At 32.6% G+C, this 24,105-nt stretch overlaps 1 long non-coding RNA gene across 1 annotated transcript in view; it reads left to right on the forward strand.

Annotated features, from left to right (window-relative positions):
- The window catches only part of LOC143232094 (uncharacterized), a 72,177-nt gene that overhangs the window by 33,532 nt on the left and 14,540 nt on the right, over window positions 1–24,105 (forward strand). The gene's annotated exons all lie outside the window — the stretch shown is intronic.

A 24,105-nucleotide genomic window follows, 5' to 3' on the forward strand; every position in this document is an offset into this window, starting at 1 on the left:
AAGTAAGGTTAAGAATCAATATAATTGTACCAAAAGCTGAGCCTAAGTTAGGTCAAGAAGCAAACATATGGATGTACCAAAAGCTGACCCTAAGTAAGGTTAAGAATCAATATAATTGTACCAAAAGCTGAGCCTAAGTTAGGTCAAGAATCAAACATATGAGTGAATCGTAAGTCACGCTCAAACCAGACGTTGAGAACAAACAGATGATTTTTTTGTTAAACAATGGAAAACTTTTCTAAGTTGTTGTGGTTTCATCTTGAATTAGTTTATTGTTGAAACATTTTATGACGTGCTTTGTCTATATCCTCTTTGAAACCTATCTATCCATAAGACTCACGCTTCTCTATCTTATGTCACAACTATGGAACTTAAACCAATAGCATACAAAACCTTTATTAAAATTAGAGGAAAGCTTTAGTCAGGTTCGTGTAATTTTATTACTTTGATAACACTTTAACTTATACTTCGTCAAAACAGTATGTTTACCTTCATAAAAATTGGGAAATAGTATAAGTACTTGTTCAATCACGTCATAAATCATCAGTGTAGTTTCGCTTTAAGAAAAATAAGTGCAACTACCGCTGTTGAGAGATTCTAGGAAGCTCTCCGACAACAATTAGATGAAAATGATTTGAATCCATTCTCTAGGGACTCTAGAAAGTTCCCTATAACAGTCAGACCGAAATTACTTTGAATCCATTCTCGAGGGAGACTACAAAGCTTCACAACAACAGTTGGATCAAAATGACTGAGTTCTCTGTTGAAGGACTCTAAAATTTTTCACGATAATAGGTGAATGAAAATAACAGAGAATCCTCTGTTGAAGAACTCTTAAAAGTTTTCTGATAACGAATGGATCAAAGTGACTTTCAGTCATCAGACAGAACCTTCTGTTTGATCACTGTTATTTATCAGAATGAAAAAAGTGAGACAGGTTTCAAATAACAGTTGAAACAAAGAACAACTACAAAACAAAAGTTTCTGTTGCATGGTAATGCACGTTGATGAATGTGTCCTAAGCAGTTTAAATTCATTTAAGCCCACTAGTAGGAAGGAAATTACTTTTTTGTTTCTTTCAGAGCAAAGTCATATTGGACTATTTGCTGTGTTCACCGCGATAAATCGGATGTTGGATTCTAGCCTTGTTAAATCCGTAAACCTATCGCTGACCTACCAAAGAACAAGGAAATCAGATGTTAGTAGCTTAATCGAGCATTACTACTCTAGTTATATCGAGATATAGCGACAACTAAATATATAGCTTTAAAATAACTTAGAAAGTGTTTATGTTTGCATATTTTGCTTAAAGCATACATTGACCGTAAGCCAGGTTTCTATAGATTTTAACAAGCTAACGCTTATTGAAAATTATAAGTACATATATAAATATTTTTCATTCAGGATGCGAAATGTGACTAGTCGTCATAGTTTGCCGGATACCATACACAATTTTATACTGAGAGTCGGTTCAGTTGTTAAATGGACAATTACTACATAATAACGTCGCAGTGTGTAATTATAATCCATCTGAGAAAATTACGTATAAAACTACCTCGGTTCAGTGGTTCTATTGTACACTACTGCCAGGAAATGAAAACTCTTGACGTTTCCGGCTACGACCGGCAAAACTAGCGAGCTCTGGACCTATGTACATTGATTCCTACCGTTTTACTGTTTGTTCTAACCTCTTATCAGTAAGCTACAGCTGTTTTACTTCTTCTCAGTACTGCTGGAGTTTCGTCAAGTTGACGACTACAAGAACGCCGTCCATGCAGCGGTGATCGATGGTGTTTACCCGGCATTGGCCCGTACTGAGATCCCGCCGCTGCAGGACATTTGAAAGTACCTAGCCTAGCTTAATAAGTGGCTCTTAGCCAACGAACTCACGTTTACTTTTTTTAAAATGACCTAGAAGAACAGACTTTCTAACCCACAATAAGAGTGGACTGTACCTCCATTAAACCACACTCGAGTAGTAATACTCTTTCTTCATGCTGTTTACTGTTTCGAAAGGTTCGCTTTCTTCTAAATGATTAGTGAAATGTAGAAATATAACCACAGAAAGAAAAGAATACATTTTTAATCTCTTTATTTTTTATTTTCTGTGTTCTGGAGTGAAAGTCTTGAAATATTGTCGACAGAAGGAAAATTGAAAAGAATTTTAGCTTAGCAAGTTTTGCGGGTACAACTTTTATTCTTGGTCGTTGAATAAATGTGTTTTCTAAGTAGGCTTGGGATGTTTCAAACCAGAGCCATATTTATCTACCTGCTGTGCCCACCGCAGGGAATCGAACACCGAATACGTCCAAGTAGGCCGAACATATACAAACGTTTTTTCTTTCCTGTTTTTACAATACCTTGGTGGGACTGAAGAAACATATTAAATGGTCCTGTTTTTTGTGTTTTACTTTTTAATACTTGATAGTAGAAAAGTAAAGGTAATTTTTTTCTCTCACTCTCCCTAATGAAGACCAAATAATGAAGTATTTCAACTTGTTTTATCTTTAAAGAATTATATCTAATAAGCCCACAAACAACCAAAATTGTTCAACAAATATATTATTGAGCAATATGAAGTCGTAGTGTTTTCATCAAATGCAAAATACTGGCAAAACCTGAGCCCACATGGAGCAGTAGCTGACTGCCCCTGTGGTTACAATATTATAAGAAAATATACTTTATGCATTTCAAAATAATACAAGCATGCACGTATAGTGTATTTGCCCCACGGCAAAGTAGGGGTATATTTATGAACTTAAAATTCAGGGTTATTTTTCCTGGTGGACAGAGTGAAGAAAGTTGGTAGCCTATTGAGTAGTTTTACGGTAAAAGAAACAAACATTCCTTTGCCCATTGCAACTCAGTAATAAGTTTGTAGACTTTTAACGTTTAAAATAGGGTTTCGATATCACTTTTCAACCCTATGCTTAACAAAAATAAACACAGTCTCTATTAAAACTAATACGAAAATCCTACAGTGACACAGCGGTGTGTCTGCGGTTTTACAAAGGTAGAAACCGTGTTTAGATACACGTAGTGGGTAGAGCACAGATAACCCATTGTGTAGCGTTGTACTGAATTACAACCAACTATCAAGAAAGGCAGCGCATCGAAGTACACGTCTTAGAAAATGTCCCTAAGCTTCAACTATCCTCTCTAAAGATCTTAATGAGTTTTACAAATTTTGTCTTACAGACCTTCTGAAAAAATTCCATGAAGAACCATGTCCAGGAGTTTATCGCGTGTGTTTACATTGCGTTTTGTGCACACGCTTACCGACTGTCATCGAACGAGTTACACTTGCTTGCAATCTTTTCTTTCATTAAATGCATGATAAACTTTATATATTTATGAAACATAAAGTTTCTTAACTTTTCTAAAATCGAATGTTTAAACTAGAAAGTTCATTGTATTCTAACGATGTGAATTAATATATGTGTACATATTTCCTTCTTTCTTTTTATTCATTTTACTCAGCGTCATGTACACGTGGTTTTTATTTGAATTACCGTAATATATTACTACTTTTATAGATAGATTTACTCAAATGTCTCAGTTCAGTTATACACGTGTTTTTTATTTGAATTACCGTAATATATTACTACTTTTATAGATAGATTTACTCAAATGTCTCAGTTCAGTTATACACGTGGTTTTTATTTGAATTACCGTAATATATTACTACTTTTATAGATAGATTTACTCAAATGTCTCAGTTCAGTTATACACGTGTTTTTTATTTGAATTACCGTAATATATTACTACTTTTATAGATAGATTTACTCAAATGTCTCAGTTCAGTTATACACGTGGTTTAATGACAAATATTTTCTTCAACACAATGACTTGGGGCTGCTTCTTTCACTAAAGGAAAGGTAAAATGTTTTTATTACCATTTTCTTTGGTATTATTAAACAAGAATCAAAATGTGATAATTAGAGAGCAAGACATTGTAATAGGATGAAGACGATGTCTTCTAACTTGTCAGAGACTTCAGATATAACTTTAGATTGAATACATCTTTTAGACTAATTTGCATTACAGTAAAGCAATGTAAACGTTGGTTGATGAAAATTTTAGCATGGTATGATACGAGCATGACGCTTACAGATGGTTGTAATGCCGTTTCTCTTGAATACAGATTTGACCAAGTTGCATTATGAAAACCACCGAATCTTCATAGTGTGGCACAAATCTACGAATAATTAATTAGAATAATTATTCCATATGATGACCATTAGTTTTATTGAAAGGAGCATGATACATAAATCAGGTAGTTTAATATTGATTACGTCATAGTATTGTTTGTTTTTTAATTTCGCGCAAAGCTACTCGAGGGCTATCTGCGCTAGCCGTTCTTAATTTAGCAGTGTAAGACTAGAGGGAAGACAGTTAGTCATCACCACCTACCTCCAACTCTTAGGTTACTCTTTTAACAATGAATAGTGGGATTGACCGTAAAATTATAACGCCCCTACAGCTGAAAGGGCGAGCATGTTTGGTGTAAGGCGGATTCGAACCCGTGATGCTCAGATGGTCATATTGTAATACTAATTTTATGCTATTGTTTTATACTTGGAAAAATAGCTTTCCTCTCGTTTTATGGTTTTCTAGTTGATTCAGTTTGTTCTACAGAATATTAAAAGATAAACTGATTCATGTAAAAAATAATGAACCTGGGATTTGTACAGAAGAGCTATGCATTACAGAAAATAACTCTAAACATTTAATCATTTTAGAGTTTAGTAAAGAAGGTTTTGGTGCATATATTTTACTCGAAAGGAAACGAATCTACATACTAAACAGGAATCAGTATATTACAATAGCGTTTCTACGAGATTACTAGCCAATACTCTCAGTTTGCAAAAAATATATAGCCAAATACAAGGGTGAAACCAATCTGCATACATATATGCCTACATACATATTTGTTAACTTGAACAGCAAGTCCTTGAACATTTCGAATAGAAATTTAGCATTCTTCATCCTGCTGCTAGTTAACTAATGGCAAACTGTACTTAAGAAGCTTCAAACATAAACTTCATCTAAGCTACTTTTCGCTATGGAAAAATATAATGGTGGGTGTAAATACGAATCCTGCCTCAGAACCACCTTGAGACATGTAACAATCCACCTGATAACTTTTCATCTCATCATACTTAACTGGTCTAATGGAGTTGTCCTTACTCGAGACTACCGTTCATAGAATTGTTTTTTTTAATAGCTTTTAATATGCTATGTATTACATAATAGAGAACCACGAGGGATGACTCTACGAATTTTACATCAAGCTAAAATTTACACACCCACAAACCTTTTTTGTTATAGCAGAATACTTACAGTGGGTGTGTACACACATACACACAAAAAAGCAGGCTAAACATTTACATAGACGTACATACAACTATATATACATGTACGTCTTTATAAAACTCCATTCTTAATGCATTTTTTTGTTAGAACTTAATAAAATGTTCAGGTTAAATATAGTAATTAGTTTTTCTTTATATTTACAAATACAACTATATATTATAACACAGATAACGCTATACTTGAATGTTTCATGTTTATAGTGAAGCAGAATATCCATCGACTTTTATAATTAACTTGGAAGTTCAGATAAGATTTTAAAACAAAGTCAGACTTGAAGAACAGACGACACAAGTGCATATAATTTCCTTTTTTTTTCTTCCCGACATTAACAAAATGTGAGGCTTTTATGAATCCAAAAAATAAGACATTATAAACAACAGAAGACAAACCTACCTTCACGTCACCTTATTATTTCTTGTTTTTACACAACCTTTCCTTTCTGAACTATTTTACCATTCAAATATGCGATATTAATTTACCGAACGCCGAACCAGCATAATTAAAACTAACAAAATTTTGACATTTCCTTGTGAAAACGAAGTAATGAATGTAATAAGAGATTATTTTGCAGGAGAAACTAAAAATGCCTAGTTAATGTTCTTCCCTCTGAAGCATCCTGTGAACCGTATATTGTATTATAGATTTACTTGGCATAGGTTACTCTTGCCTTATTGTACGTGTTTAAATGATATCCACCCCTTTTCCTGTAGTTTTATAGATAAGCTGGTTCCTTGTTAGCGGCACTCAGCTGCATTGTCACTTATAATTAACTTTAGTAACTGCTGTTTGGGATAACTGATTTTTTTTTATACGGGGTAAGGAAGAATGAAACCATACGCGTAATGTAAGAGAGAGAATGATTAGTGTGTTTGTGATAGAATGAGAAATAAGAAAATATATATTTTTTCCCATGGCTTTTCATGTATTTATATGTGAATGTCAACTGATATAGTGATATTCGAATAGAAATATTCATACTCAAGTGTTAAAGGCGAATTATTGTTATTATGTAACAAAAATAACAAAGTTATGGTTTATGACAAAGTCATAGAATAAGTCGGTTCAAGATAGTCGTAAAAAAGTTCCATGAAATAAAAATGAATTAAACCAGAGACAACGGATACAAATGTATCCGATAATTCTGCAACTAAACAGTTTATAATATAATTTGTCAGTTAAAGCGCAGGAATAATGAACAAATATTACTTACGATTCTCTGGTATATTTACAATTTTTATAGGAAAATGCAGTTAATCTTTACAGGCAATGTTGATAAATATCGTTATAACAATGATACAATTAAAGTGCCTTGCTTAATTATTGTGTTATGTCAAATACATTTTTGATAATCATTTATTTTAATATATCTATACAACACCTTTCTGTGTTGTTAAGAAGTTTTAATAGTATCTATTAAAGGGTTTAATTGCTACTCCACATATTTGAAACATCTCGTACTAATTAACTTCAGGGATTACAGAACACTTTGATGCGTTAGAAAAAGTCTTATCCTAAAACTTAGTGTTTCTGCTCATTAACCAATTATTCTTGTGCGTTAGGTCTTGCATTTTGTGCATACTGTCGATTGTGGTTTACTTTAATGAACAGAAGAATTGATCTTATAAAACATGTTGTTTCACTATAGAAGCCTTATTTAAAGTAAGACACTGTAGGATCCTAACAAAACAATGTGTTAGATGGTGAATAGAAAGCTTCAAATCGGTGGAGAGCATCTGGCACTTAACCGCTTGATGGCTGTAATGAACGACTTCCTTCATTTGCCATTGGTGCCCACCTCCATTTTATCCCATGTCAGCAACGTGTGAGAATTCCTGTCGGGTGTGGCTACTGACGTCAGACCCATGCAGCTGTTGTTGATGTTCTGTGCTGTCAATGTGAAAGATAAATTACATCTAGAAACAACACCATCGTCATGTGATGTAACTACGAATTTTGATAGGTTTACATTTTCGTGTTTTTGTTGTTGTTGTTAAAACTGATAACCAAAATTGATGTTAATGGACTATTGAAAACAAAGTAGTAAATAATTGAATTGTTTGTTGGCAGTTGATACAAAATATCACTTTAATATTGCATCGACAGAATAAACTTCGTACAAATAAAATAATTACTGAAATGCACGCGTGATATTATACATAATTGTGCATTTCGTCTATGGAACAGCTAAAGTCCTAATTTATTAGCAATGACTAACTAACTTTTCCTTTGCATTTTTTACTGAAATGCACGCGTGATATTATACATAATTGTGCATTTCGTCTGTGGAACAGCTAAAGTTCTAATTTATTAGCAATGACTAACTAACTTTTCCTTTGCATTTTTTACTGAAATGCACGCGTGATATTATACATAATTGTGCATTTCGTCTGTGGAACAGCTAAAGTCCTAATTTATTAGCAATGACTAACTAACTTTTCCTTTGCATTTTTTTCTTTTTCTTAACAGATTCCTTTTAGAGTTCAATAAAAATCGTTATTTCTGTGACTCAGAACACTTGCTAAGGCTAAGGTAACATATTGAATACCAGCCTCCTTTATATTGTAAAGTAACACGTTTACAGTTACGCGATGAATTTTGGAAGCTCCGAAACATAACAATAAAAATACTTTTAGTTTTATTTGAAGCCTATATCTAAAGAAAAAACCTAAATATTTAAATACAACACATTAAGATAAAGGATTCCAAGGATATTAATTCAGAAAATTATACTAAATTCCGTTGTAGAGCTACGTTCCTTGAAATGTCAACCAATACGCACATTCAGTGGGATGAAGTATCCAAATATTAATTTCTAAAGTTCCTACACGTAATGCAAGTGCTCTGTTATTAGCCTTGAAAGCAACTCGTCAATTTTTGTCTGTTGAAAACATTAACTGTGACATTAATTTTAGCAGAAGAGAACTAGCTGACTTTTATACCTTGGTAACTACTTTGTGACGTCTAGTAAAGAATAGATTCGTCATTCCTGTTGCTTAGGTCACTAAAGTTAGTGAAGATAACTTCATACAAATCTGAAAAGTGAGTGTGTTTTTAATAAAACTGTAACTTTTAAAGTATGAAAAGTAGCGAAGTTGAACACAACGTATTTTCAACTACTGGTCACACAGGCTCACCAGTGTTATAGAAACGCTATGAATCACACTGACAACCATTTGTAACCAAGAAGTTGCTTATATAAACATGAAGAAAACATGAACAACACGGTTCTTCAACGTTTTAGGTAGAGTGGTTCTGTATACAACATGAGGGAAACATGGGCAACAAGGTTCGTCAATGTTTTAGGTAGAGTGGTTCTGTATACATGATACCATAGGCAATATGGTTTGTTAATGTTTTAGGTAGTTATTTAGAAAAAACCATTATTAATAAAAACAATGTGACACGAATATCACTGGTAACCTGAAAAGGACCATTACACTTTTTGTAAACTTCTATAGGCTTTCATTACGGACATTAGAAAATGTTATATAGTATCCAGAAATAAAACACTCAATTGTTGTTGTAGCAAATGGCAACACTGTTGCAGAGTCAGTTGTTGTTTTGAATTAAGCATAAAGCTACACAATGGGATATCTGTGCGCTGCTCACCACGGGCATCGAAACCCGGTTCTTTGCGTTCTAAGTCTGCATACATACCGCTGAGCCACTGGGGAGCTGCGAAGTCAGATGACCAGCATTGGAAGATATTTCTAATGCAGCTAAGAAATTTTTTAAATATTTAAAACCTCGTTATTTATTTAATTAGTTCCATTAAGAATGAAAATGATACCCAAGAAACCGCGATAACTTTAAGCAGAGGATTGTAATCACTTAAGTTAACACCTTTTGTGTACCTAAAAACAAAAAATGGTGATATGTATGAACATACTAGAAGAAACCAGTGTTTAAACTGTTGTATCTTGTCTCTAGATTGTCCCCTGCTGGTACAGCGGTAAGCCTACGGATTTACAACGCTAAACTAAGGGGCTCAATTCCCCTCGGTGAACTCAGCAGATAGCCTGTTGTAGCCTTGCTATAAGAAAACACACACGCTTCTGGATTGTGGCAGGTTGAGCTACATAATAAGAGTTAATGAACTGCTCCATCAGGACTTGGGATTGGTTAAACGATTCTAAAACAATGTCGGTTTAGTTACTCATTATGCTTTCTGCTTTTGAAGAACTGTTCGAAACTCAACTAGGAAAACTATTTGGTATATATATATCAAAGACATTCGTTTGTTTTAGTAAGAAATGAGAATCAGTTCTAAACAGCGTACTGTTAATATCTCAAGAGACTTATATAAGTGGTCCGAAACCCAAACCTGAAAGTTGAATGAAGTTGCACACATCTTTAATTCCTTGGGCACATATTGAGGAGTGAGGAAGTATGAAATTTAGCCAATAATGAGACAATTGAGAACATACATCATCTGACAGATTTTATACTTGCATGCTATTATTTACATTTTAGGCTAATTTCTGAGTGCTATTTAAAGCCTCAGTTCTAACATATTCGAAACCAGATTACTAGTTGACATTGAATTCGCATGCCAATAATGCTGTAAAAACATTCAGTCTAAATCATTGAGCGTAAACTTTACATGCCTTATCAATGCTGCTGCAACACCTATTGCACCTCAGAAAAGAAAAGACAAAACCAAGCGATCACTGTGACGTAAAAGATGTTATTCTATGATCTAAGTCAGCATTTTTCAAACTTTAGAAACCCGAGGATTCCTTTTAATTTAAAATTTTTTCGTGGTCCCCAAACTTATCGATGTTTTTGTTAAAAATTCCGTGTACATGAAAAGCTGTATTTCAAGAATGAAATGGTTTAACTGATACAAATTTGACTTCACAAAAATATTTCTTTATTCTCTAAATAATTTTTAAAATGTTTTAATGAACTTTACATATACTAGTTCTGGTTATATGCTTGTCTATGTGTACAACATACATATGCGTATTTAAATTTATGTATATATTTATTTAGGTAATGTAACTGTGTGGTGGCGTTCTCTTCTGGTAGCATTGTAAATTATTTACATCTTTCCTTATGAAAACGAAGACACTGCTTTTAAACGAAAGGAACATAACAAAGGGTTTTCTAAAGAATGGTGGTATAATGAACAGGTTTATAAGAAATGGAAGGTAGAAAGGACGAAAACTTCTTTATAGAACAGGAAATCTATAGCAGTTTGCTTTTTTGCAACCAAATAATTAGAGTAGGAGTTTTATCAAAAATATTGATTTGAATTAGGAAAAACAGGATTGTATTAAAATAAGAAACACATTACATTTCGTTTCGATCAGTTTCGAGTAAAACAAGAAACATATCATCTTGATTTTATACTAGTTTCGAGTGAAAAAGAAACATAACATTTTACTTCTCTACCAGTTTTGAGTGAAAAGAGAAATATAGCATTTTACTTTTTTACAAGTTTCAAACAAAAAAAAACATAATATTTTACTTTTCTACCAGTTTCGAGTGAAAAGAGAAACATAGCATTTTACGTTTTTACAAGTTTCGAACGAAAAAAAACATAATAATATTTTACTTTTTTACCAGTTTCGAGTGAAAAGAGAAACATAGCATTTTACGTTTTTACAAGTTTCGAACGAAAAAAAACATAATATTTTACTTTTCTACCAGTTTCGAGTGAAAAGAGAAACATAGCATTTTACGTTTTTACAAGTTTCGAACGAAAAAAAACATAATAATATTTTACTTTTTTACCAGTTTCGAGTGAAAAGAGAAACATAGCATTTTACTTTTCTACCAGTTTTGAGTGAAACTAGTAAACACAGTGCTGTGATTTCCTACTGTATATATTAAAACAAGACACTTAATCCTTTAATTTTCTTGGAGCTTTTCTATAAGACGTAAATTTTAATTTGGCTTAAGAAATTTTTTACAGTGCTAGTTTTTTGAGTGGGCGTAGCTCAAATAGCAATTTTTGATAGCTTTTGTCGCTTATTTTAATTAACTTTGATAGACTAATATTGTTTTACTGCTTCGTAACACTTATGCTACTCGTATTTGCAACTAAATTGAACGTGCAATTTTAGAAGGTATTTGTGATCTATCAGCCCCACGCATTTATATCGACAGTGTATTACAAAGGTAGGTTGTTTAAAGTTTTTATATAAAATATTTATACGTTAATATATTAATTTAATTTACACAATTTGCCAAATATATTTACTTAGCATGTAATTGGGTTAATGGATTAATCCAATTAGTTGCATTACTTTTCTGAATAGGTTTTTGAAAAGAATGTTAAAAGCGAGACATAGTTTTTGTTGTCCAATATAGTACCATAACAACATTTGTAGCAATTACGACTTTATCTTTTTTGAATTTCTCGCAACGCTACTCGAGGGCTATCTGCTCTAGCCGTCCCTAATTTAGCAGTGTAAGGCTAGAGGGAAGGCAGCTAGTCATAACCACCAACCGCCAACTCTTGGGCTACTCTTTTACCAACGAATAATGGGATTGACCTTAACATTTAACGCCCCCAAGGCTGAAAGGGCGAGCATGTTTGGTGTGACCGGGATTCGAAACCGGGACTATCGGATTACGAGTCGAACGTCTTAACACGCTTGGCCATGCCGGGCTGCGACTTTATCGTCATATCATCTAAATTTTAAAATAGGTTTAATATTAGATAACCATTTCTAAGAATGTGTTGTTTTTCACAAAAAAAAAACATGCATTTGGAATATTCTTTAAACAGTTTTTCGTTTTTCTTGATGGGAAGATTTTTTATTACTTATATATTTTTCAAAGAAAGCGTTGGTGCAGATGTGCTGTTTTCCTCACTGTATCATGTCTTTTCGGTTTAGAGAAACCATAAACCTTCAACACAGATATGACACAAAATGTTTAGCAATTTCAATGCAAATTCGATTTTATATAACGTTTGTAACGAAACAGGGTTAACATGTAAAACTTTTCTGTTTTTATTAAAAAAAGCAGAGATGTTTAAGATACTTTGTGATCTGACAGAGGATAAGAATTGCAATTATGACATTATGTATTTGATTGTCCCTAGTATCATATTTTATGCTATCTTTTTTATGTTACAACATTTTAGATACTTCAATGAATTTTACAGGTTTTCTCGGGACTAAATATAATTTATTACTGTTATGCCAACATACAGAATTGAATGAAAATAAATTGGTGTTTTTCATCACTTTATTAGCTTTATTAATATTAAATAAGTAGTATTTTAGTCTGGTTCCTGGAAGTCCAGGGTAATTAAGAAATGGAATAACCAAACCTTTCTAGTGGCTCAGCGATCGATCTGAGGACTTGTAAGTCTAACAATCAGAGCACAGATAACTCATTTTGCAGTTTCGTGTTTAATGACAAACAAAGAAACGTGTTGATGTATAATTACTTGTCTGTATTACTTAAAATACGATCAATTTAATATAGCTTTCGTATCTAATTGGTAAAATATCGGATGTAGAAGGCAATTGTACTAACCCTGCGTTTCTATCATTTGTAGGCCTCTAGGTTATGGCATTCCAATCTGCAACTCGAGGGTTTGAATCTTTTCATCAAACATGCTCGCCCTTTCAGCCGTGGGATGTTATAAAGTCACAATCAATTCCACTATTCGTTAGTAATTTGTAGCTCAAGAGTTGGCGATGGCGATGTTGAACAGTTAGCTGTCTTCTCTCTAATCTGTTGCTTCAAAATTAGGGACGGTGTAGTTTTGCGCGAAATTGGGCAATGAAACAAACAAACGATGATTCTTATTTTATTTCTGGCTAAACCAAAATATTTCATAAGTTTGTGTTAAGGTTCTTCCGAGTTAGAATTTACAAAACAAATACCAGAGAAACTTGAAATAAAGGAGAATAACATGGTTCGCTTCGCACGTTAAACACATTAAATAGAGTTTGTTATTGTGTTTAATAGGTTATTGATGATTGGAACGACAGAAACATTTCATTTTAGCAGAAGGCTAATTGGACGAGTTATTTGTAGTTTTGGTGTTAGGCAGCGAATAAAAAGTTGTTATTCTCTGTGTTTGTTAGTTTAAGAATATGACTTCTCTTAAGAATAGCCTATACACTATAGATAATTATTTCACGTTAAAAAAGAATGATCAGTTATTAGAACTATTAAGATTTACGTATAATTTCCATGAATGCGTTGGTGCTTTTATTTTGAATAATTTCATGGTGTTGCGAAATAAACTTGTAACTGAGAAACATTTCACGTATTTCCTTCAAACACATAATACATAAACTATTTAGATTATGGTTTGAGTTTATAGATACCTCGAATATTCTCATGCCATATTTTTTTTGTGTATATCTCTACTTCATTTAGGTTTTATCACTTTTGGTTTGTATATCTCTGTTTCATTAAGGTAGTTAGTGAATAACCAATATAAAATAAGTATGAAATATAAAAATCAATTAATTAATTATTATTTTTATCTGTAAATATCTCTGCAATTCTAAGACTGTTTTTAAAACTTAAATAAAAATAAGATGAAATAAAACAACTATTATTTACAGTACATTTACACAAACAGATTCATCTGAAACAAACAGTAACATTAACTCTTAATATTCAATTTGGACCCAAAATAAATAAAGAGAGGAAGTTAATTACTTGCCACTAGATAGAATGAATGCAGTGGTAAGACACAAGCACTACAATGGACAAGAAGAAATAATATTCTACTGAGTAATCTAAGTGCTCGTACTTCAACATTTCCGACATTACGTGCCAAATTGTACTTTCTATGAATCCCTACAGTGCCGTTTCGTTATATCTGCTCAGTCATGTTTAGGTCGTGGGGGGTATGATTAAATTTAATAAATGATCAAGTCCTACAAGATTTAAAACTCATATAAATATACTTTTACAGAAGAGATTTGAAGGCGTTACTTTCTCCAACCTCTGATGTGCTTTCTTGTTAATAAATTTAAAATGGTTATGAACATTTACTTTCCAAAACATCCAACGCATGAATAGAACTGACAAGATATGTTACTGTTTTTATTTATTTATTTAGAAGTATCAAGAACTGTTCTTCATGTTCAAAAACTAGTTAATAGACACAACAAGATATTGTAACCAAGTGAATTTAAAAACAAGTTCCGAACACTAAACTTCAAAATTATTTTACAGCTACTTTAACGTTTAAAATGGTAAATAGTCCGGTCAATGATATATTGTGTTAATACGAAGGAAAAGTGTGTTCTTAAAAGTAAATATGTCCAATTTACGTAAATAAACTTGTAAACAATAACACGAATCTTTGTAAGTACTTTCAACAGCATTTTAAGAAAAGTTAAGATAGCCACGTTTTTCTGCTTTCCCTTTTTGTCACATTGTGAACAATCGTATTGTGTAGATTATTGTTAATCTGGTTAAAACCAAGCTGAACAAGACTTAGGGCTCTTAATGTGCCTCTGGTAAACTTTGGTTTACTTATGGCAAACAGTCTTTAAGAAGCTAATGATTTTGAATATGGGTATTTTCTATAGTGTGCTTACTTGCTTGTAATTAAGCAAAAAGCTACACAGTGGGCTATCTGTGCTTTGCCCACCACGAGTATGAAATTTAATATTTCATAATCGCTTAGTATTCACTATAAAAACATTCAATAAAAATGCATTAATACCATTGAGTAGAGTCATTATAAGATTGTCACACAAGTGTGACTACAGGATGAGGACTGGTCTTTAAATGTTATTACATTGTAATTCATTTCATGAGCCTGTGACGAATTGTCTCTGTTCTTAGCTCTACAAGTGATTAATATATTGAAATTCTAGTAGTTATGTGTTTTCGTTACATTAATTGTTCTCAGCCTTTCGTAACATTGAGCACCATTACTTATTTATTCTGCCTGCCAAAACTCAACATCGGGAACTCCGCAGAGAGTTCCGAGTGAAAAATGTGGAGGATAATACCTATTAAAGGAAATATGTTCTTTATAATAATATATTCAAATAAAAGTTTATAGCGGACAGAGAGAAACTTGCGCTTTCTTACTGTTACACAGTTTATTCCATAAGACAATGCATTGCTTTGATCAGCAGCTGTCATTATACTGACCACCTTCTGTTAATTAGAATACAGTGTTATTTTTTTAATGCAAAACTATAGAATGAGCTGTCTGCGCTCTGCCCATCGTAGGGAATCGTACCCCACCTTTGCGTTTTAGGTCTATACATTTTTCGCTAATATGCCATGAGACAAGTGCAGTTTATATATATATTATTTTGAAATACATAAGTCACAACTGTTGATTATATTAAAACCGTATGAGCAAGTATTTGTTGGCCCATGTGGCTCAGATTTGGGTAGTGTCTCTTGATAAAAGCATTACGACTTGAAATTACCTTGATATTATCCAATAATATACTGGTTGAACAATTTTGATGTCTTGTAGTCTTACATTTAGATTTAATCCGGTAAATGTAAAGCAAGTTGAAGTAGCTTTGGTTTATGTGCATGATTTAATGTAATATTTATTAAAGTACTGTCATAATAAAAGAAAGTTCCCTAAGAACGTTTTGTAGCACTTATTGTTTTGTTGTGTTTTTATGGAGAAAACGTCGTTCAGGTCTACAACATAGTACTCGTTGGATGACCTAAGAAGAGCTCGAAATGTGACGTCATACAAGTTTCATCCAGGGATTTTTGTATAAAGTGTACATGTTCTTCATTATATTACCATATGTTCAACAGTACCGTCACAGGGAACTTGATGCTGACATGGGAATGGTAAAGAAACACTCCATGTCACTAGTATACCTGAATTACATGATTGCATATAAAGGGCTCTTATAAAAACAATAGATTGTAAAACGAAATGTGAATTGAAGAAGCGTAAAACAAAGTTCATATAAAATATTTTAAAATAACCACCGCAAATGATAGAGATGGCAGTTCTCTCACCTCTTGCAGTTTGAGTTTGTACTGGAGGCGATTCTTTTTCGAATATTAGGAATTTCGATTTTCGTTGAAGCTATTGGTGGTCAAATATAGAATATAATCTTACACACTATAGTCACCAGGGTTGCAACATTTCCGTGTTAATGGTTACTTCAGTTATGGAAAACTTTCTGACATCTACAGTTTGTGAATAAGTGGTTAATCATTCATCCGTTCATTTAATGATAATGGAAAGTTTTTAAATATTGTAATTACTGACTATTTAAAAGTTGGTAAGATGCGACAAGTTATATTTCTGTGTTTTTTTATTAATAAATTAATAATCCATGTACGGTTTCTGTACTTAATAAATGTTGCTACGAGACAAATACAACAAACGGTTTCTTTTTTCAATAAATGTTATTACAAGGCAAACATACAAACGGTTTTCGTGCTTTTAAACAACAGAACAAAGTTTAAAAAAACTGTTGTATCAGTAGATAGCTACAGTAATTATATAGACAAAGTGAATAATTTTAAAGAGTAGGGTCTCTGGATAGTAAAATCCGACTGGAAACAAACACATATGGTAGCTGTTTTAGTTCTCCTGTGGACAATTGATTGTGGTTACACGTCATGAAGTAATTTAATCTTTATAGTATAGACTTATGAAACAAAAATATTTTTTAAATACAGAGCTTATCGTATTTAGGTAGTGTCAAATGATGTAATAAAACCCGTATTTTGTTCTTGCAATACAATAACCTCAAAACCTTTTCAACTGTTCTTTCGAATTTTACAGAAAGAAGATATTGTAATCAGAGCAATATTAGTTTTCTATAATGTTTGTCTAATATCTACTAGTGATTACTTTTTAGAGCACCCAGGAGTTTCCAGATAGTGAAATATAAGAAAGTACCATAGTATTACGTGCCAACCAATGGGATTCAACACATTGTCACGTGACTAGGCTAATCAAAGATCATACGGGGGATAATAGCGAAATCGTGGCCAATAGTAACAAGATATTGGTTATTTTACAAGCAAAAGCCAACGATGTTATAATGAAGAATTGAAGCGTTGATAAATATGTTTGCTTGTTTGTTGCTTAGCACAAAGCTACCAAATGGATCACTTTTGCTGTGCCTATCACAGGTACGAAAACTCGGTTTTTAGCGTTTTACGTTTTCAAATGTATCGTTCAGCCACTGAAGGGGGTCATAATTGAGCAGAAAAGTTTTATATAATTATTATTTGCTAAAAATATACAATAAAAATAAATAACTTTTCGATAATTCCACCTAATGATTATATTGATTATGGTTTCCAATTGTTCCTTTATTTAATTCGTAATTTACACCTACAATTTCGCGAGTTTTTGAAATAGCAAAATGCCTTATTAAGCATTAAACCACTCATAGGAACATTTAGATTGCTACGAACAAATATAAACTCTTTTCTCAATCTTCTGCAAATAAAGAAAGTTAAAGCAGCCTATTTTTATCTTTTTGTTTAATGTTTTCCCTTTACTCTCATCACAGAAGCGTATGGTGTTCCAGAGCAGACTGTAACGTAAAAATTCATAAAACATATATCGGCCTATGAAAGAGAGGACACAGGTGGAAAGCTCTTATACTTAATATACACATGTATGTATAAGCTAGCTGAAAATTAGATCATTGAATTACTTACCCAGCTATCATAATCTAGACCAGGGTGTAAGAAGTTCTTGTAGGTAAGTCTATTGCTGTTGATAATAGTAAGAATAACGAACTCTATTTAAAACTTAAGATAAAGTACGTATATAGGTCTTGTAATTATATCTGTATTGTAGTTCACTAGTGCTAGAAGATAAGATACTACTACAAGAATGTCTCTCCTCTTCATGACGCACAGTCGTTGTTCGAGTGGCGATACGTAAGATCGCTCCGCTCGCCCGCTTGCACGTGTGTTCCACGCGACATCGATCTTGATCACGGTGAAATAAGCCTAACAGTTCCTAGATTTGTTCGAAACAAGTAATACACGAGATGGATCAGTGTTTTCCAGACAAAACTGTATTTAAAAAGGGTTAGTTTGGAACTTATTAAGTTTTACACATTAATGATTTGCGCCTTTTATGTAAGTAACCCTAATAGCAGTTTTAACATATACTTCATAATAATTCGCACAAAGTAGACTGGTTGATAACCATTATATGAGGCCACATAAAATGATGATAGCCTATATGCAACAGCTGTTCTATATATAAAGTTTCAAGGTAAATAATTTGGTTTGTTTTGAATTTCGCGCAACGCTACACGTGGGCTATCTGCGCTAGCCGTCCCTAAGTTAGTAGTGTAAGAATATAGGGAAGGCAGCTAGTAATCACCACCAACCGCAAACTCTTGGGCTACTCTTTTATCAACGAATAGTGGGATTGACCGTAACATAATATATCGCCCCCATGGCTGAAAGGACGAGCATGTTTAGTGTGACGGGGATTCGAACCCGCGAACCTCGGATTACGAGTCGAGTGCTTCTTTAATTTTGTACATTTTGCTACGAAATACGCTATTTTAAACAAAGAATACGCTCTTTTAAAACAAACAACCTTTGCATTTATTTCTCTTCGTGTGATTAAAAAGTAGTCTATAGCTGTACATTTTTTCAAACTTAATAAATAATTACACAGAGCCATGACCTACATAAAACAATCAACAGCCAAACATTCGGTGCTGATTTTTATGCATTATATCATAATTTCAATTGAGTTCTGGACAATTAGATCTCATATTCTCTTCTCCATCGAATCACATTATGCCAACATTTTCTGATTTTGTTAATTGGTGCAAAATAGAAAACAGAGTAAACGGCGAAAGTTACCACAAAGCTTCCCACCCACGCTCTTCCGTACGCTGGTTTGTAGTCTGGTATAATAAGTTGCAAGGGCGTACTACAGCGTTCTGTTACCGTGAACAAGGCATTCCTCATTGTTTACTGTAAGACAAGGTGGTGTTTACGCTGGTGTGGAATAAGACTGAAATCCACTCAAGTGAACAAGTTCGGTTTAATGAAATTAACTTCTAGGACTCTGAAGAATGTACTGCTACTATCTTCTACAAATACAATTCTTTATTTACGACAGCTTTTGCTCATCGGGTGCTCAATGGATCAGATATTTCGCGTTATTTCGAATGGATTTTCAACTAAATTTCTGGTGAAGAAGTGTGACCTAAAATAAAACACTTAACAACATCTTAATTCGTAGAGGCCCAGCATAGCACATGTAATCTGAGGGTCTCGGGTTCGAATCCCTGTCACATCAAATATTTGTCAGTCATTGACAGCGGGTGGTGATAACCATGTGTGTTCCATCTAGTTTTACACTGCTGTATTACGGACAGCTGGTGATGATAACCCTTCTCAAATGAAACAAACAATACTTGGTACTGTGCCGAAATCCCCTTCCCCATTTCGTAGCTAAACTTTATTTATATCTCTTCAATTTTTTTGGATATGTTTTTCTGAAAGTTATTTTAGGAAATGATAATAAAGTATTGCGAATTTATTAAGAATATATCAATGCGTATAAATTATTGCTATTCTCATTTGGTGACACGTGAACTGTTATTTTAGTGCCACTAGGGGTTTTATATTCTCTATTTGCTAACGTTTTAGTGTCTTTGGGAAAGCTTTAACAGGAGTGTTTCGTTTTGGTAAGTTTGGTTACAGTTTTCCTTGCAGTTAAATATTTTATAAATTGATCACGCGTTACATTAAACCCTAAAAATTACAAAATCGAAACATTCTTTTCCTTCGATATTTCAATAGTATTAAGATAACCTGGAGTCAACCTCTGAAAACAATTCGTCAACTGAAGATGTGTTTAGGGTTCTTGTTGTTATTTTGGAACGTACGAATACACAGTATGTCTGTTTAATATCTTTAATTTATATTTTTGCTTGTAATATATGCGTGTAATGAGGTTGGATATTTTAAAAATTGCAGACAAAGTATTTGTTTGATTACAAATAGCCTAAACTATTCTTGCAACATTACTCTATCTCTCCTTTTATCATGCTAAACAATTATAAGTTTATTGTTGACCTTGTAACAAATAAATAACTTAACGTTCTTTTAAAATATTCCATAAATCTCTCTTTCTATATATATGTATATTAAAACATATTTTAGGTAAACATTTAAATTTCTAATTACTCAATAATTCAAAATCCACTTTAAACAACAAAATTTAATAAGATTATCAGAATTACATACTGAAACTAATATCACAGACAAGGGTGTAAGAGGACTAAATTAGGCCTAACAAAGTGACATAAAACACTGGATTACATGAAGTTTTTTAAAATGTAGGTACTCACCTGTGCTTGAACTTGCAATCTGTCAATATTTTAACATAGTTTAACTAAGTGGTGTATAAGACGGTCCTCACGTTACTAATGCAATGGTCAATGTTGTTGTCAGTTTGACCATTTGCTTGTAGTTAGTTGTAGTACGAAATACGTAACACCTGCCATACAGTTCTGCGTCCTTGCGACATAAAATACTATTATCCAGTTTCTTAGCCGATTAGGTCAAGTTATAGTTCGTGGAGACACAAACAAACAAAGAAAATGAAGTTCCAAAGAAAGTTAAATTAATTGGCTTTATCCAAATGTATTAAAATAATAATAAGAAAGTGATACATTGTTCTTTGGAAGAAATAATTTTAATTAGAATATCATTAAATGTCAGTTCAAATATGTAGGATAGTATATAGGTAATAATTGTACGTTTAACTTATTAAAATTTGAATTGAAAGGTACAAGATACAAGTATCTATATATATATTATATTGTACAGTTTTGTTTTACCTTAGAGAAGAGGATAAAAATTTTTTTTAACTATATAAAATTACAATTATCTAATCAACATATTAAATGTTGCTTAGTTTTTCACATTATATGTTTCTTAATATAATATGAACACTAGTAATTTCAAGAACTTTTGAAAAAAAAACAATATTTTTCGTAATTGAGCGATATAAGATGTCGGCAGTCGAATAGGAAATAAAACCCATTGAGAAACATTGATTTAATCTATATTTAATTGTAAACTCAGTTAACTTTAAAATTATACATGTATACTTTATACTGGTGTTTGCACATTCAAGTGAGAAAGACGGATTAACAAAGAATGAAAACATGCTATTTACCCATCAGATTTTGATAAAATAAATTTACTTTCAGTTCATTTCCCATTCTTGAGTGAGTGAAGATAATACCTGCTAAGAGCAGCGTCCGTTGAAACTAAGCTTAATCCGTTAACAAGTGAGGATCTAAGTTTGGGTGTGTGGGTAAAAAAACAACAACAATTCAGTTTAGTTTTGAACTTTGCTTATTGTATTTCTACTACGAAACTTGGCAGGAATAAGAAAAATCTTGAGATGTATTGTTAATAAAGCATTTTAAGCTTCCAGCCGTTTGTGAGAGGTTTAATTTTGGGTTTAGTTTAATCTTTCCGATCCAAGAGAAGTTAATATTGAATAAATAAAGTTATCTACCCACTTGTTTTTGACAAAAAACATACAGATACTCAAGTTCAAATGTTATTTGTATTCAAGAACACGTTACATGTATTGTGTGTACGAGTCATAATAGGTACTTACATAATCTTTAGCTCCACATTAGAATTGTTAAATATGTATAGACGAACAAACATTTCATGACATTAACCACTTGCTGAACGAACGATATTATAATCATATAACATACTCTAGTTGTTTGTCTACAGAGTTATAGATAGAAAACAGTTTTCAGCAAATAGATTTTTGTCTCATATATTTTTATACTACAGTTGTCCCTTACAAACTAAGCTTTATGACACCCATTTTCTGACTTCCTTTCCAGAAGCGTTTGGCCTTGATATAAATATCCCTTTTGTGATAAATCAACACGAGCGAGGGAAGTTTCGCAATAACGGGAGGTTTAGAGGATTTAACTTTTGCTATTGGTAGCAGATGAAATGATTCAAACTGGCGCAAGATAAAAATAATTTAGACTTTAATAATACACTTTACAACTGTACTTAAGCAGAAACAAAACATTAAACAAATTTGTGATTTTTTCTATAAAATACGAAAATGAAACGGTTAAATTTAAATAAGGCTGTGCACAACTTATAACCGTTTTACGAAAACACACAGGAATTACACAAATATTAATAATTCTTGAGAGACCAAGTCAATACTTATCTAATTTGAAAATAATCTGAGAAGACACATTTAACATAACAAACTGTTTTAACTGACACAATAAATTTCCATGCAAATCCAGATTGCAACTGATCAGTTTTTCTCGTAAAATTCACAAGATCAACAAACGTAATTGTCATTAATACTTAACAGACCAATGAGAAAACAGTGAGAGGTTAGAATGACAACAACTAGAAAGGTCAGATTTGTAGGCAGCTGGTAGCAGATTAGCGTAATCACAAAAATAAATGACAGACATTCACGAGAAACAGAACTCATAGAAAAGTACATTATAAAATAGATTTACACGTAGTTTCTTGTTCCTAGGTTATTTTTTGTGATACTTGCTTCATTTTTCTGTGTTGGTGTTCACATTTATGGCTTGTATTTCCTTCTGAGGTGCATGGTACAAATAGTTTATGGTCAACAGAATCTTCCTTACTGTATATTTAACACAGATTTCTCTGTTTAAACTCTTATTATTAATATACATATTAAAATCTTCTGTTATTTATACTCTCATTGTTTTAAATATTCTAGAAATTATTATGAAAAAAGACAAGTCTTAATCAGAGTTAATCGCATTTAGCAAAATATGTACTACTGTCTCTCTAGACAGAACCTTTGTTCCTATGTTCCCATTATTATCTTCTGCTACATATCTAGCATAGATACTGCAATCTGTTCTACAGAGCCTTACTACTAGAGTGCATAATTTAATGTTATCTAAACGAGTTCTTTTCATTGCTATACATAACACACTGCCCTCTCTCTTTTTCTGTGTGTTTGTGTTTTCTTATAGCAAAGCCACATGGGCTATCTGCTGAGCCCACCGAGGGGAATCGAACCGCTGATTTTAACGTTGAAAATCGGGAGACATACCGCTGTACTAGCGGGGGGCCTCTCTTTTTCTAACTGTTCTTGAAGTTACTGTAGAAAAATATAAGTTTTGTATGGATTGACCATGTTGACTGGCGTAATACTTCATTCTGTGTACATTTGTTCCTAGTATACTAACTACAGTTTTCTGTCCACAACTGTACAAATTTTAGTCTTTGGATTACTTTAATCAATTCATGGTATTCCTAATTTAGGCTTCTGTCTTCACATACTAGTTCCTGGTACACACATGCCTGTTTTCTGTCCACAGATACTATTTCTTGTTACACATATTACAGTCTTTGGTTCATATTATTTACTTCATGGTGTCACTATTCCAGGCTTCTGTCTGTAACCCACTAGCACCTGCTACATATACTTCAGCCTTCTTACTACAGACACTAACTTTCTTCAAATGTTCTGTTTACAAATTTTGGTATACATACACTATTATTTTGTATCACTTTCTCCGTAATATACAAATGATCGACTACAATATTTTGCATAAATATACTTACGTCAATATAAGAAACTTAGAACGTTTGCACGTCCTTTCCAGCATTCTGTTTGCAGATACTGGTTTATGGTGTATGTTTAGATACTGGTTCATGGTGTATGTTTTCCACCTGAATACCGAGCTGTTTGATAGAATTTATTTTTTGACTTTTATTTATCTCTGATATAGATATCATAGTTTG

The sequence above is a fragment of the Tachypleus tridentatus genome, chromosome 11 (genome assembly GCF_004210375.1).
Source record: "Tachypleus tridentatus isolate NWPU-2018 chromosome 11, ASM421037v1, whole genome shotgun sequence".
In the NCBI taxonomy this organism is placed as follows: domain Eukaryota; kingdom Metazoa; phylum Arthropoda; class Merostomata; order Xiphosura; family Limulidae; genus Tachypleus; species Tachypleus tridentatus.